The 13,295-nt window shown below is 51.2% G+C and overlaps 1 pseudogene; it reads left to right on the plus strand.

The window, feature by feature from the left end:
* The first annotated feature begins 5,805 nt into the window (after positions 1-5,805).
* On the plus strand, positions 5,806-10,623 carry LOC139279615 (maestro heat-like repeat-containing protein family member 1 pseudogene; annotated as a pseudogene).
* Positions 10,624-13,295: the final 2,672 nt, after the last annotated feature.

Raw genomic sequence — 13,295 nt, forward strand, 5'->3', positions numbered from 1 at the left:
CCCCATTCTGGGATGAGGTGAACGTCAATGTGACTCTCTCTCTCTGTCTCGGGATGAGGTGATGGTCAGTGTGACTCTCTCTCTGTCCGGGATGAGGTGATATTCAGCGTGACACTCTCTCTCTCTGTCCCGGGATGAGGTGATGGTCAGTGTGACTCTCTCACTGTCCCAGAATGAGGTGATGCTCAGTGTGACTCTCTCTCTCCCTGTCCTGCGATGAGGTGATGGTCAGTGTGACTCTCTCTCCCCATCCCGGGATGAGTTGATGGTCAGTGTGACTCTCTCTCTCTCTCTCCCGGGATGAGGCGATGGTCAGTGTGACTCTCTCTCTGTCCCAGAATGAGGTGATGGTCAGTGACTCTCTCTGTCCCTGTCCCGGGATGAGGTGATGGTCAGTGTGGCTCTCTCTCTCTCTGTCGTGGGATAAGGAGATGGTCAGTGTGACTCTCTCGCTCTTTCTGTCCCGGGATGAGGTGATGGTCAGTGTGACGCTCTCCTTGTCCCGGGATGAGGTGATGGTCAGTGTGACACTCTCTCTCTATCTGTCCTGGGATGAGGTGATGGTCAGTGTGAATCTCTGTCCCTGTCCAGGGTTGAAATGATGGTCAGTGTGTCTCTCTCTCTATCTGTCCTGCGGTGAGGTGATGGTCAGTGTGACTCTCTGTCCCTGTCTCGGGATGAGGTGATGGTCAGTGTGACTCTCTCTCCCTGTCCCGGGATGAGGTGATGGTCAGCGTGACTCTCTCTCTCTCTGTCCCGGGATGAGGTGATGGTCAGTGTGACACTCTCTCTCTCCCTGTCCCGGGAATAGGTGATGGTCAGTGTGACTCTCTCTCACCATCCCGGGATGTGGTGATGGTCAGTGTGACACTCGCTCTCTCTATCCCGGGTTGAGATGATGGTCAGTGTGACACTCTCTCTCTGTGTCCGGGATGAGGTGATGGTCAGTGTGACTCTCTCTCTCTCTGTCCCGGGATGAGGCGATGGTCAGTGTATCTCTCTCACTGTCCCGGGATGAGGTGATGGTCAGTGTGACTCTCTCTCTCCCTGTCCCATGATGAGGTGATAGTCAGTGTGACTCTCTCTCTCTGTTCCGAGATGAGGTGATGGTCAGCGTGACTCTGTCACGGGATGAGGTGATGGTGAGTGTGACTCTCTCTCCCTGTCCTGGGATGAGGTGATAGACAGTGTGACTGTCTCTGCCTGTCCCGACATAAGGTGATGGTCATTGTGACTCCCTGTCTCTGTCCCGTGATGAGATGATGGTCAGTGTGACACTCTCTCTCTTTCTCTATCCCAGGATAAGGTGATGGTCAGTGTGACACTCTCTCTCTCTGTTGTGGGATAAGGAGATGGTCAGTGTGACTCTCTCTCTCTTTCTGTCCCGGGATGAGGTGATGGTCAGTGTGACTCTCTCTTTCTCTGTCATGGGAGAAGGAGATGGTCAGTGGGACTCTCTCTCTCTTTCTCTCCCGGGATGAGGTGATGGTCAGTGTGACGCTCTCCCTGTCCCGGGATGAGGTGATGGTCAGTGTAACACTCTCTCTCGATCTGTCCTGGGATGAGGTGATGATCAGTGTGACTCTCTGTCCCTGTCCAGGGTTGAGATCATGGTCAGTGTGTGTGTATCTCTCTCTCTACCTGTCCTGGGATGAGGTGATGGTCAGTGTGACACTCTCTCTCTCTGTTCTGGGATGAGGTGATGGTCAGTGTGACTCTCTCTCTCTCTGTTCCGGGATGAGTTGATGGTCAGTGTGACTCTCTCTCTCTGTCCCGGGATGAGATGATGGTCAGTGTGACTCTCTCTCTGTCCTGGGATGAGGTGATGGTCAGTGTGACTCTCTCTCCCTGCCCCGTGATGAGGTGATGGTCGGTGTGACTCTCTGTCACGGGATGAGGTGATGGTCAGTGTGACTCGCTCTCTCTCTCTGTCCTGGGATGAGGTGATGGTCAGCGTGACTCTCTCTCTCTCTGTCCCGGGATGAGGTGATGGTCAGCGTGACTCTCTCTCTCTCTGTTCCGGGATGAGGTGATGGTCAGTGTGACTCTCTCTCTCCCTGTCCCAGGATGAGGTGATGGTTAGTGTGACTCTCTCTCTCTCTGTCCCGGGATGAGGTGATGGTCAGCGTGACTCTCTCTCTCTCTGTTCCTGGATGAGGTGATGGTCAGTGTGACTCTCTCTCTCTGTCCCGGGATGAGATGATGGTCAGTGTGACTCTCTCTCTCTGTCCTGGGATGAGGTGATGGTCAGTGTGACTCTCTCTCCCTGCCCCGTGATGAGGTGATGGTCGGTGTGACTCTCTGTCACGGGATGAGGTGATGGTCAGTGTGACTCGCTCTCTCTCTCTGTCCTGGGATGAGGTGATGGTCAGTGTGACTCTCTCTCTCTCTGTCCCGGGATGAGGTGATGGTCAGCGTGACTCTCTCTCTCTCTGTCCCGGGATGAGGTGATGGTCAGCGTGACTCTCTCTCTCTCTGTTCCGGGATGAGGTGATGGTCAGTGTGACTCTCTCTCTCCCTGTCCCGGGATGAGATGATGGTCAGTGTGACTCTCTCTCTCTGTCCCGGGATGAGATGATGGTCAGTGTGACTCTCTCTCCCTGCCCCGTGATGAGGTGATGGTCGGTGTGACTCTCTGTCACGGGATGAGGTGATGGTCAGTGTGACTCGCTCTCTCTCTCTGTCCTGGGATGAGGTGATGGTCAGCGTGACTCTCTCTCTCTCTGTCCCGGGATGAGGTGATGGTCAGCGTGACTCTCTCTCTCTCTGTTCCGGGATGAGGTGATGGTCAGTGTGACTCTCTCTCTCCCTGTCCCAGGATGAGGTGATGGTCAGTGTGACTCTCTCTCTCTCTGTCCCGGGATGAGGTGATGGTCAGCGTGACTCTCTCTCTCTCTGTACCTGGATGAGGTGATGGTCAGTGTGACTCTCTGTCACGGAATGAGGTGATGGTCAGTGTGATTCTCTCTCTCTCTCTGTCCCGGGATGAGGTGATGGTCAGTGTGACTCTCTCTCTCTCTATCCCGGGTTGAGGTGATGGTCAGCGTGACTCTCTCTCTCTCTGTTCCGGGATGAGGTGATGGTCAGTGTGACTCTCTCTCTCCCTGTCCCAGGATGAGGTGATGGTCAGTGTGACTCTCTCTCTCTCTGTCCCGGGATGAGGTGATGGTCAGCGTGACTCTCTCTCTCTCTGTACCTGGATGAGGTGATGGTCAGTGTGACTCTCTGTCACGGAATGAGGTGATGGTCAGTGTGATTCTCTCTCTCTCTCTGTCCCGGGATGAGGTGATGGTCAGTGTGACTCTCTCTCTCTCTATCCCGGGTTGAGGTGATGGTCAGCGTGACTCTCTCTCTCTCTGTCCCGGGATGAGGTGATGGTCAGTGTGACTCTCTCTCTCCCTGTCCCAGGATGAGGTGATGGTCAGTGTGACTCTCTCTCTCTCTGTCCCGGGATGAGGTGATGGTCAGTGTGACTCTCTCTGTCCCAGGATGAGGTGATGGTCAGTGTGGCTCTCTCTCTCTCTCTCTCTCTCTCTGTCCCGGGATGAGATGATGGTGACTCTCTCTCTCTCTGTCGTGGGATAAGGAGATGGTCAGTGTGACTCTCTCTCTCTTTCTGTCCCGGGTTGAGGTGATGGTCAGTGTGACGCTCTCCTTGTCCCGGGATAAGGTGATGGCCAGTGTGTGTCTCTCTCTCTCTATCTGTCCTGGGATGAGGTGATGGTCAGTGTGACTCTCTGTCCCTGTCTCGGGATGAGGTGATGGTCAGTGTGACTGTCTCTCCCTGTCCCGTGATGAGGTGATGGTCAGTGTGACTCACTCTCTCCGTCCTGGGATGAGGTGATGGTCAGTGTGACACTCTCTCTCTCTGTTCCGGGATGAGGGGATGGTCAGTGTGACTCTCTCTCTCTCTGTTCCGGAATGAGGTGATGGTCAGTGTGACGCTCTCTCTCTCTGTCCCAGGATGAGGTGATGTTCAGTGTGACTCTCTCCCGCCCTGTCCGGGATGAGGTGATGGTCAGTGTGACTCTCTCTCTCTGTCCCGGGATGAGGTGATGGTCAGTGTGACTCTCTCTCTCTCTCTGTCCCGGGATGAGGCTATGGTCAGTGTGACTCTCTCTCTGTCCCGGGATGAGGTGATGGTCAGTGTGACTCTTCCTCTCCCTGTCCCATGATGAGGTGATGTTCAGTGTGACTCTCTCTCTCTGTACCGGGATGAGGTGATGGTCAGTGTGACTCTCTCTGTCCCTGTCCCGGGATGAGGTGATGATCAGTGTGACTCTCTGTCACGAGATAAGGTGATGTTCAGTATCTCTCTCTCTCTCTCTCTGTCCCGGGATGAGGTGATGGTCAGTGTGAAGCTCTCCCTGTCCCGGGATGAGGTGATGGTCAGTGTGACTCTCTGTCCCTGTCCCGGGATGAGGTGATGGTCAGCGTGGCTCTCTCTCTCTCTGTCCCGGGATGAGGTGATGGTCAGTGTGACTCTCTCTCTCTCTCTGTCCTGGGATGAGGTGATGGTCAGTGTGGCTCTCTCTCTCTCTCTCTCTGTCCCGGGATGAGTTGATGGTCAGTGTGACTCTCTCTTTCTGTCCCGGGATGAGGTGATGGTCAGTGTGACTCTCTTTCTCTGTCCCGAGATGAGGTGATGGTCAGTGTGGCTCTCTCTCTCTCTGTCCCGGAATGAGGTGATGGTCAGTGTCTCTCTCTATCTCTCTATCCCAGGATGAGGTGATGTTCAGTGTGATTCTCTCCCTCCCTGTCCGGGATGAGGTGTTGGTCAGTGTGACTCTCGCTCTCTGTCCCAGGATGAGGTGATGGTCAGTGTGACTCTCACTGTCCCGGGATGAGCTGATGGTCATTGTGTCTCTCTGTTTCCACCCTTCCCCATGTGGCCATTCTAATCCTTAAAAGGTCATGTTGGGTCATTGAAATGGATTTAATTTTGATTTTGTATCAATTTGACTTTATTTTGTGTCGTTTTATTAGAAATATCTGTCCACCCATTACACATATTTAGGTGCGAGCACTTTGAATGCCTGTGGGATTGTAGGGTCGAAATTAGGAACAAGCTGCTGCACAATCCAACATGGCTGCCAGGGGTTGCATTTGTACTTTGTCAGTATGGTCTATACCTCCAGTCTGTGCCTTAATCCCCACCCACCTTAAACTGTCACATAATCAGCTGGCAGGACTAATATGGGCAAACGACGCACGGCCCATATCATAACTAAGGCTTTATGTCACATCACTTGACTTCACAATGAAAGCCATGACAACCCAGAGGTAGGAGGAGACAACATAAAACTAAGTGGCTTAAAATGTGCATTTGTATTTGAGAGAGCCACGAGTCGAGAGCTTGAAAACAAGTGCATTCATCAGATCCATGCAAATCTGAGAAGATCACTGGAGAGTGGATTGGGAACACTGTAAAGGAACAGCGTTAATCATTGGAGAGAAAGAACAGTCAGAGAGTAAAGTGACAGTCATTCAACGGGAGATTTCATTCTGACTGAGTGAGGTGAACAAAGACAGTCTTTAATTGATAATTAGACACAGAACGTATTTGGATAATTATCAGATTGAAGAGCAGTCATTAGAACCTGGAGCAAAGATCAGGATCGAGCTGCTTAGAATATATCAGACAGCTCAAGGTCTCAATTCTGAAAGGACACATCCTTTAGTGAGAGGGCACTAGTAATCTCTGTAATAGTGAACTGAGCAATTTTAGCCTTTCAGTCTCAGGCTGTGGATAAGACTCCTAAAATGTATAGCAGCGTGGAATCATTCTCAGTTGCCCTGGTGAGGATGACTGCAGAGGAAGATGAAAGTTGTCAGCAGAAAATCTCAAACACCCTCCATACACTGGGGTGTCAGCACCCAGAAATCGTGTTAATGACCTGTCATGACTATCTGTCCCAGCACACCACGCTGACAGTTCCACAGGGGGTTGTAGTATTGGAGAGCATGACAAAGATTATCAAGGACACCCTTGATCAAATTAGCCAATCACTAGCACAGAAAGTTATCTCCTTGGCTACACAATGGATGACAACATTAACAGGAGCACAAGCTGACAGCCAGGAAGCTGCGTGCAATCTTCTGGTTGCCATGAGCTTCAGATTTATTAATGAAGTTGTCCAGTTGACGACGGAGAATTTCAAACAAGGGCACCTTCCGCATGTGTACATGGTGAAGACCTTGACCAAAATGTCAGCAGAAAATGTGTACGGCATGGTCCCTTTTCTCAAATCTATCTTGGGGACCATGATTCCAGTTCTCATTAGAGTTAAAGAGGATGAGCTGAAGTCTGCATTCGCCTCAGCAATGGGTAGCTTTAGCAAGAGTATCCTTGTCTATCTGGGAACTATGGAGAAAACTTCAGACCCTGCAGTGACTAAAAACTCTTTCACCACTGAGATCAACATTGTCTACAATCTGTTGTTCAAGGTGTGGCTCGAGAAGGAGCCCTCCAAGTTGAACATCCCAACACTGGAAGCTCTGGGTTATGTCAGCTCTCTGCTGCCCAAGGACAGATTAGAGGAAGAGCTGCCCAACTTAATTCCTGGCATCCTGTCTCGTTACAAGAAACAAGTGGGACATTGTTCCATCACAGAGTGTCTGTATCGGGTGCTGGACACTGCCATAGGGATGAAGTGTCTTGGGCTGAAAACACAGATGGACAATTTGCTTAACAATCTTCACCAGCAGATTTGTCTTTCAGTGAACTTTAACAACCAACTTGTCGTGAAGAACCACACTGAGACCCTTCGCTGTTTCACAGTTCTGGCCCCGGCTTACGCAGACTCATTGATCAACTTCCTCTTACCTAAGTTAGAGAATGCTGACCAGCAAATCAGAGTAGGAACACTGGGTGTACTGAGACACCTCATCAGCTCAGTCTCCTCACACTTCAAGAGGAAGAAGGCTCCGATTGTGACTGCAATAAAACCGTTACTTCTGGACAAGAGCAGTAATCAGCAGAAGAAGCTGGTTGCCCAGGTAATATGTGCCATGGGCCAGCAAGGTTACCTTGAACCAGAGGGAGGAAAGGTAATGGTCGAATTTCTCATCCGACATTGTGCTGCGACCATTGATTCAGGGACCCTGGTATCATACAGCCATCATCCAGATCAGGTCACAGATGAAGATTTAGGTACAGTATGTGAAACAGTAATGTTCATGGTCACCAATGTAGGGAAGATGGAGGATGTTCTCTGGCCATTCTTACTGGAGTGTGTCACTATGACCCAGTACACCAAGGCTTTAACCACAATCTGCAATTGTTTAGCACATCTGGGGAAAAAGAAATTGCAAGCCGGCAGTGCAAGACTTGTCCTTACTTACAATGAAGATACCAATGTCCCTAAAGCCCAGGCACTGCTGGCCCAACTCCTCATTGTGTCTTGCTGCCCATATCAGGGAGGAGACCGAGGAGCTGCTGCACTGAGGCTCATGCTCGTTCTCAGCTTCAATATCCACCCAGCAACAGTAACAGGGTGGGCAGAGGAGCTTCCATCATTAACAGATCATTTACTGGAGAATTCAGAGGAGTCTCTGCCCCAACAAGAATGGGAGGAGAAACTATTGCTGCTCTTGTCCAGAACACTGAATTCCATTGGCGACGAGGAATGGACGAGTAAGCTGAGTGATGAAATGTGTAAACAGATTAACACCGACCATCGTTCCCCACAAGAGAAAGGCTTTCTCTATAAATCACTCGGGACAGTGCTCCGTCATGTCCCCAGTAAGAACATAAAGGAGGAGCTTCATCAAGTGCTACTAAGTGTGCAGCACAGTGAGAGCGTGGAGAGAGAGGGAGCAGCCATTGCCATTGGTTTCTGTGCCATGACCCACTTTGATGAGACCCTCAGTAGTCTGGAGGAGTTTGGTCATTTCAACAACTGGAAGAACACCAATAATTTCTTCAGTGTTCTTAGGGACAAGCCTGCTGTGGATTTGGATAAAGCTAAGAGCACATTGGTCCTGTGCTATGGGCAGATGGCACGGTACGCACCTGTGGAATCCGTTCTATCCAGAATTGAGACCCACATTCTGCCAGCTGTTGTTAGCCAGTTTATTACAAGTGAGCAGGGGATAAAGGCTGAATCCAGGGATCTTACACTGAAGCTCAGCCTAATAAAGGCCATGTCTCTGATAGCCAGATCCCTACATTCATATCACCTGAGAGTTCCCTTCAACTTTAGCAGAAAAAGGGAGCTGCTGATATACATGCAGGACCTTATTGAGGCCGAGCCGCCAGAGTTGCTGCAGAGCCCTGTTCGACAGTTAGCCATGACTGCCTGTATATATCTCGTACAACTACACACTGAATCAAACCAAGCTGACACCTCACAATTGATTCAAACCTGCCTGGCCAGTACATTCCGCTTGGTGCATTCAGAACTGGACAAGGACAACGACACGGATAGCAAGACCAAAGAGACGGCAACACTTTATACCCAAACCATGACTGCCCTGCAACAGCTTCTGAAGCAAATATTACTTCAGGACCTGTCCCCTGAAGGTCTTCAGGCCATATTCAAGCAGGTAGAAGAGTGGACCACGTCAACAAAGGACTATGAACGAGAGAGAGCTATGGAGACTACCTTAGAGCTGTTAAAATGTTACTTGGAGAATCTCAATGTTACCAATGCAGTGCCACTAAATAACATGGGGACTCTGATTGGTCGAATGATACCACGCTGTGCAGACCCAATACTACCCATTGGGCAGATGGCTGTGGACAGTTTGTACATCATCCTGTCCATTCAATTCTCATATGAACACACCAATCAGGATCAGCACAAGGAGCAGTTAGAGGTTCTGAAATCAGTCAGACAACAGCTAGTCAACCCTGACAGTTCAGTCCTCTTTCAAACATGCAGTCAGATCGCAGAGGTCATATCCAAGTGTTTGCCCCATGACCAGCTGGGGAACTTGCTCTTCATGGTCTTCAAAGGACTGGTCGACCAACAGCCCAGCTGTTCCAGTGCAGCCGCTGTCCTCATGAAAACCATCATTAAAAGGCGTGGCAGTGAACTTCGGGACCAGGTCTCAGAAATACTGGACGTGCTGAGAGTTCTAATGCAGTCTGTTCCTTCTGAGGTGGTGAAACTCTCTGTTCTACATAGTATTAGTATTCTAGCCTCATACAACACACCAACAGTTGTTTCCTGTCTCCTCACTTACCCCGTTCCTTTGGACAAGTACGTCAGTGACGTATGGAGATCACTGACACAGGAGGCAGAGTGTGCCATGAGTACAATGAAGGAGTTGCTACATGCACTGAACAAGAGAACCTGTTCCAACAGTGACAACCCGACTCAATTATCAACTCTTGAATCCCTGGCTGCTGTGTGTGCTTTGTATGAGATGGTAACTACACCCGAGTCAGGAAAGACTGTAAACATATTATTCCCCCAAATATTCAGCACCCTGCTTGTCCATCACTGCTCCTCCGTCAATGTGCGTCTGCCCAAGGTTTTTGTTCCCCATCACAAATCGAAGCAGAGAGAATTCTCAGCTGGGCCTCAGACATCTAGCAGCAGAGATGTGTGTGTGAACTGTGTGGAGATGCTCATGGAGCTGCTGAATCAGTCCAACAATCAACAAGTGGTACATTTCATGGTGGAAAGTGGAGGCTGGGACCAGATGCTGGACGTACACAAGTCCCATAGGGGGGTTATTCTGTTGGCCAAAGCAATGGTCCAATACGCTGGCCCTTGTCTGATTGGGATTGTAGTACAGCTCGCAGCTCTCATCCTTACTGTACAAGAGTGTCAGAAAGTCACAGTGGCTGCTTTCTTTGGAGAACTTTTAAAATCTCCACTGGCTTCACAGCTGCAGCTCACTGACACCTTGATGGGCAGATTGCTTCGATGTCTGCTTAATACTTCTTCGGTTGTCCAGTTTCTCTGTGTCAGGGGCCTGGGCAACGTTACAACTGGAGCTCCTCACAGAATAGAAAAATATTCTCGACCAGTGCTGTGTGCAATGATTGGTCTGATGGAAAGTGAGGAGAACGAGAACGAGGTGCTAATGTTTGAAGTGCTGTTATGTCTCTCGAAGCATTTAAATCAGTTGGGAGCAAAAACCATCAGACCCTTCGTACTGAAAATCGTCACCGGGATCCAACCATTCTTTGAGGCTAAGTGCGATAAAGTGAGAGCTGAAGCGCTTAGCGTATTGGGGATCTTAGCCAAGTGCGGAAATAGAGATCCCAAATCCTACTTCTGCCAACGGGTTCATTCGAACCTGGTTTGCTTGTTGTTGCACCTGAATGGAAACAGCAAGGAGGTGTCTAGGTCTTGCAACTCAACACTGCGTTTGGTCATACCCCTTATTGGCTCAGCTGAGGCATCCTGCAAGATTGAGGAGTATTTAGGGGAGCCTATCCTGAACTACACGGAGTTCCTGAGGGACATTTCAAAACAATTCATTAAAGACTTCCCTGATAGCATCCACTCGTACGTCACCGACTGTATGTCCTTCTTCAACAACCCGCAGGAGCAGATCCGAGCAAATGCAGTCGCCCTTTCAGCTTTCCTTTTCCAGCATCCAGAGGAATGTTCCAAACCTGCCCAGAGAGTCACCTGGTGGAACAAATATAAATTCTACAGCTGAGGTCGACCTTCTGTCTGATGTCAACACAGGCTCAGACCCTCCTCGACCTCGCCCTCCAACACAGGACCAGACCCACCTCAACCTCCTCTTCTTCAACACAGGCTCAGACCCTCCTCGACCTCGTCCTCCAACACAGGCTCAGACCCTCCTCGACCTCGCCCTCCAACACAGGGCCAGACCCTCCTCAATCTCCTCTTCTTCAACACAGGCTCAGACCCTCCTCGACCTCGCCCTCCAACACAGGGCCAGACCCTCCTCGACCTCGCCCTCCAACACAGGGCCAGACCCTCCTCGACCTCGCCCTCCAACACAGGGCCAGACCCTCCTCAATCTCCTCTTCTTCAACACAGGCTCAGACCCTCCTCGATCTCCTCTTCTTCAACACAGGCTCAGACACTCCTCAACCTCGTCCTCCAACACAGGACCAGACCCACCTCAACCTCGTCTTCTTCAACACAGGGCCAGACCCTCCTCAATCTCATCTTCTTCAACACAGGGCAAGACCCTCCTCAATCTCATCCTCCAACACAGGCTCAGACCCTCCTCAATCTCGTCCTCCAACACAGGCTCAAACCCTCCTCAACCTCGTCCTCCAACACAGGACCAGACCCACCTCAGCCTCCTCTTCTTCAACACAGGGCCAGACCCTCCTCAACCTCGTCATCCAACACAGGGCCAGACCCTCCTCAACCTCGTCCTCCAACACAGGCTCAGACCCTCCTCAACCTCATCCCCCAACACAGGGCCAGACCCTCCTCAACCTCATCCCCCAACACAGGGCCAGACCCTCCTCAACCTCATCCCCCAACACAGGGCCAGACCCTCCTCAACCTCATCCCCCAACACAGGGCCAGACCCTCCTCAACCTCATCCCCCAACACAGGGCCAGACCCTCCTCAACCTCATCCTCCAACACAGGACCAGACCCACCTCAACCTCCTCTTCTTCAACACAGGGCCAGACCCTCCTCGACCTCCTCTTCTTCAACACAGGCTCAGACCCTCCTCAACCTCATCCTCCAACACAGGCTCAGACCCTCCTCAACCTCGTCCTCCAACACAGGACCAGACCCACCTCAACCTCCTCTTCTTCAACACAGGGCCAGACCCTCCTCAACCTCATCCCCCAACACAGGGCCAGACCCTCCTCAACCTCATCCTCCAACACAGGGCCAGACCCTCCTCAACCTCATCCCCCAACACAGGGCCAGACCCTCCTCAACCTCATCCCCCAACACAGGGCCAGACCCTCCTCAACCTCATCCCCCAACACAGGGCCAGACCCTCCTCAACCTCATCCCCCAACACAGGGCCAGACCCTCCTCAACCTCATCCCCCAACACATGGCCAGACCCTCCTCAACCTCATCCTCCAACACAGGACCAGACCCACCTCAACCTCCTCTTCTTCAACACAGGCTCAGACCCTCCTCAACCTCATCCTCCAACACAGGCTCAGACCCTCCTCAACCTCGTCCTCCAACACAGGACCAGACCCACCTCAACCTCCTCTTCTTCAACACAGGGCCAGACCCTCCTCAACCTCCTCTTCTTCAACACAGGGCCAGACCCTCCTCGATCTCCTCTTCTTCAAGACAGGGCCAGACCCTCCTCAATCTCCTCTTCTTCAACACAGGGCCAGACCCTCCTCGATCTCCTCTTCTTCAAGACAGGGCCAGACCCTCCTCAATCTCCTCTTCTTCAACACAGGGCCAGACCCTCCTCAATCTCCTCTTCTTCAACACAGGGCCAGACCCACCTCAACCTCCTCTTCTTCAACACAGGGCCAGACCCACCTCAACCTCCTCTTCTTCAACACAGGGCCAGACCCACCTCAACCTCCTCTTCTTCAACACAGGGCCAGACCCTCCTCAACCTCCTCTTCTTCAACACAGGGCCAGACCTTCCTCAACCTCCTCTTCTTCAACACAGGGCCAGACCCTCCACAACCTCATCCTCCAACACAGGCTCAGACCCTCCTCGACCTCGTCCTCCAACACAGGCTCAGACACTCCTCAACCTCATCCTCCAACACAGGCTCAGACCCTCCTCAACCTCATCCTCCAACACAGGCTCAGACACTCCTCAACCTCATCCTCCAACACAGGCTCAGACCCTCCTCAACCTCCTCTTCTTCAACACAGGCTCAGAACCTCCTCAACCTCATCCTCCAACATAGGGCCAGACCCTCCTCGATCTCATTCTCCAACACAGGCTCAGAACCCCCTCAACCTCATCCTCCAACACAGGGCCAGACCCTCCTCGATCTCATTCTCCAACACAGGCTCAGACCCTCCTCAACCTCGTCCTCCAACACAGGGCCAGACCCTCCTCAACGTCATCCTCCAACACAGGCTCAGATCCTCCTCCACATCCTCTTCTTCTTAGCAACAAATTGTTGGTCGTTTCAGAATGATGCTTTGTAATTTTCTTTATTATAAATAAACTGAAATCCTGTTTTGCCATTATAATTATTGGTTGATCTTCAAACAGTGGAGGTCCCACTGATATGAGTGGGAATGAAATCTCATGAAAAGTTAGAGACAAACCTTACTCTTCAGTCTATGGAATTCCTCACTGGATCAGGTTCTATTTTATTTATAGAAACAGCGCACATTCACGCACACACTGAGTACTTTGGAACAAATTCACTGCACACATCACTGACTGGGCA

This window comes from Pristiophorus japonicus, chromosome 14, assembly GCF_044704955.1.
Source record: "Pristiophorus japonicus isolate sPriJap1 chromosome 14, sPriJap1.hap1, whole genome shotgun sequence".
Classification (NCBI taxonomy): domain Eukaryota; kingdom Metazoa; phylum Chordata; class Chondrichthyes; family Pristiophoridae; genus Pristiophorus; species Pristiophorus japonicus.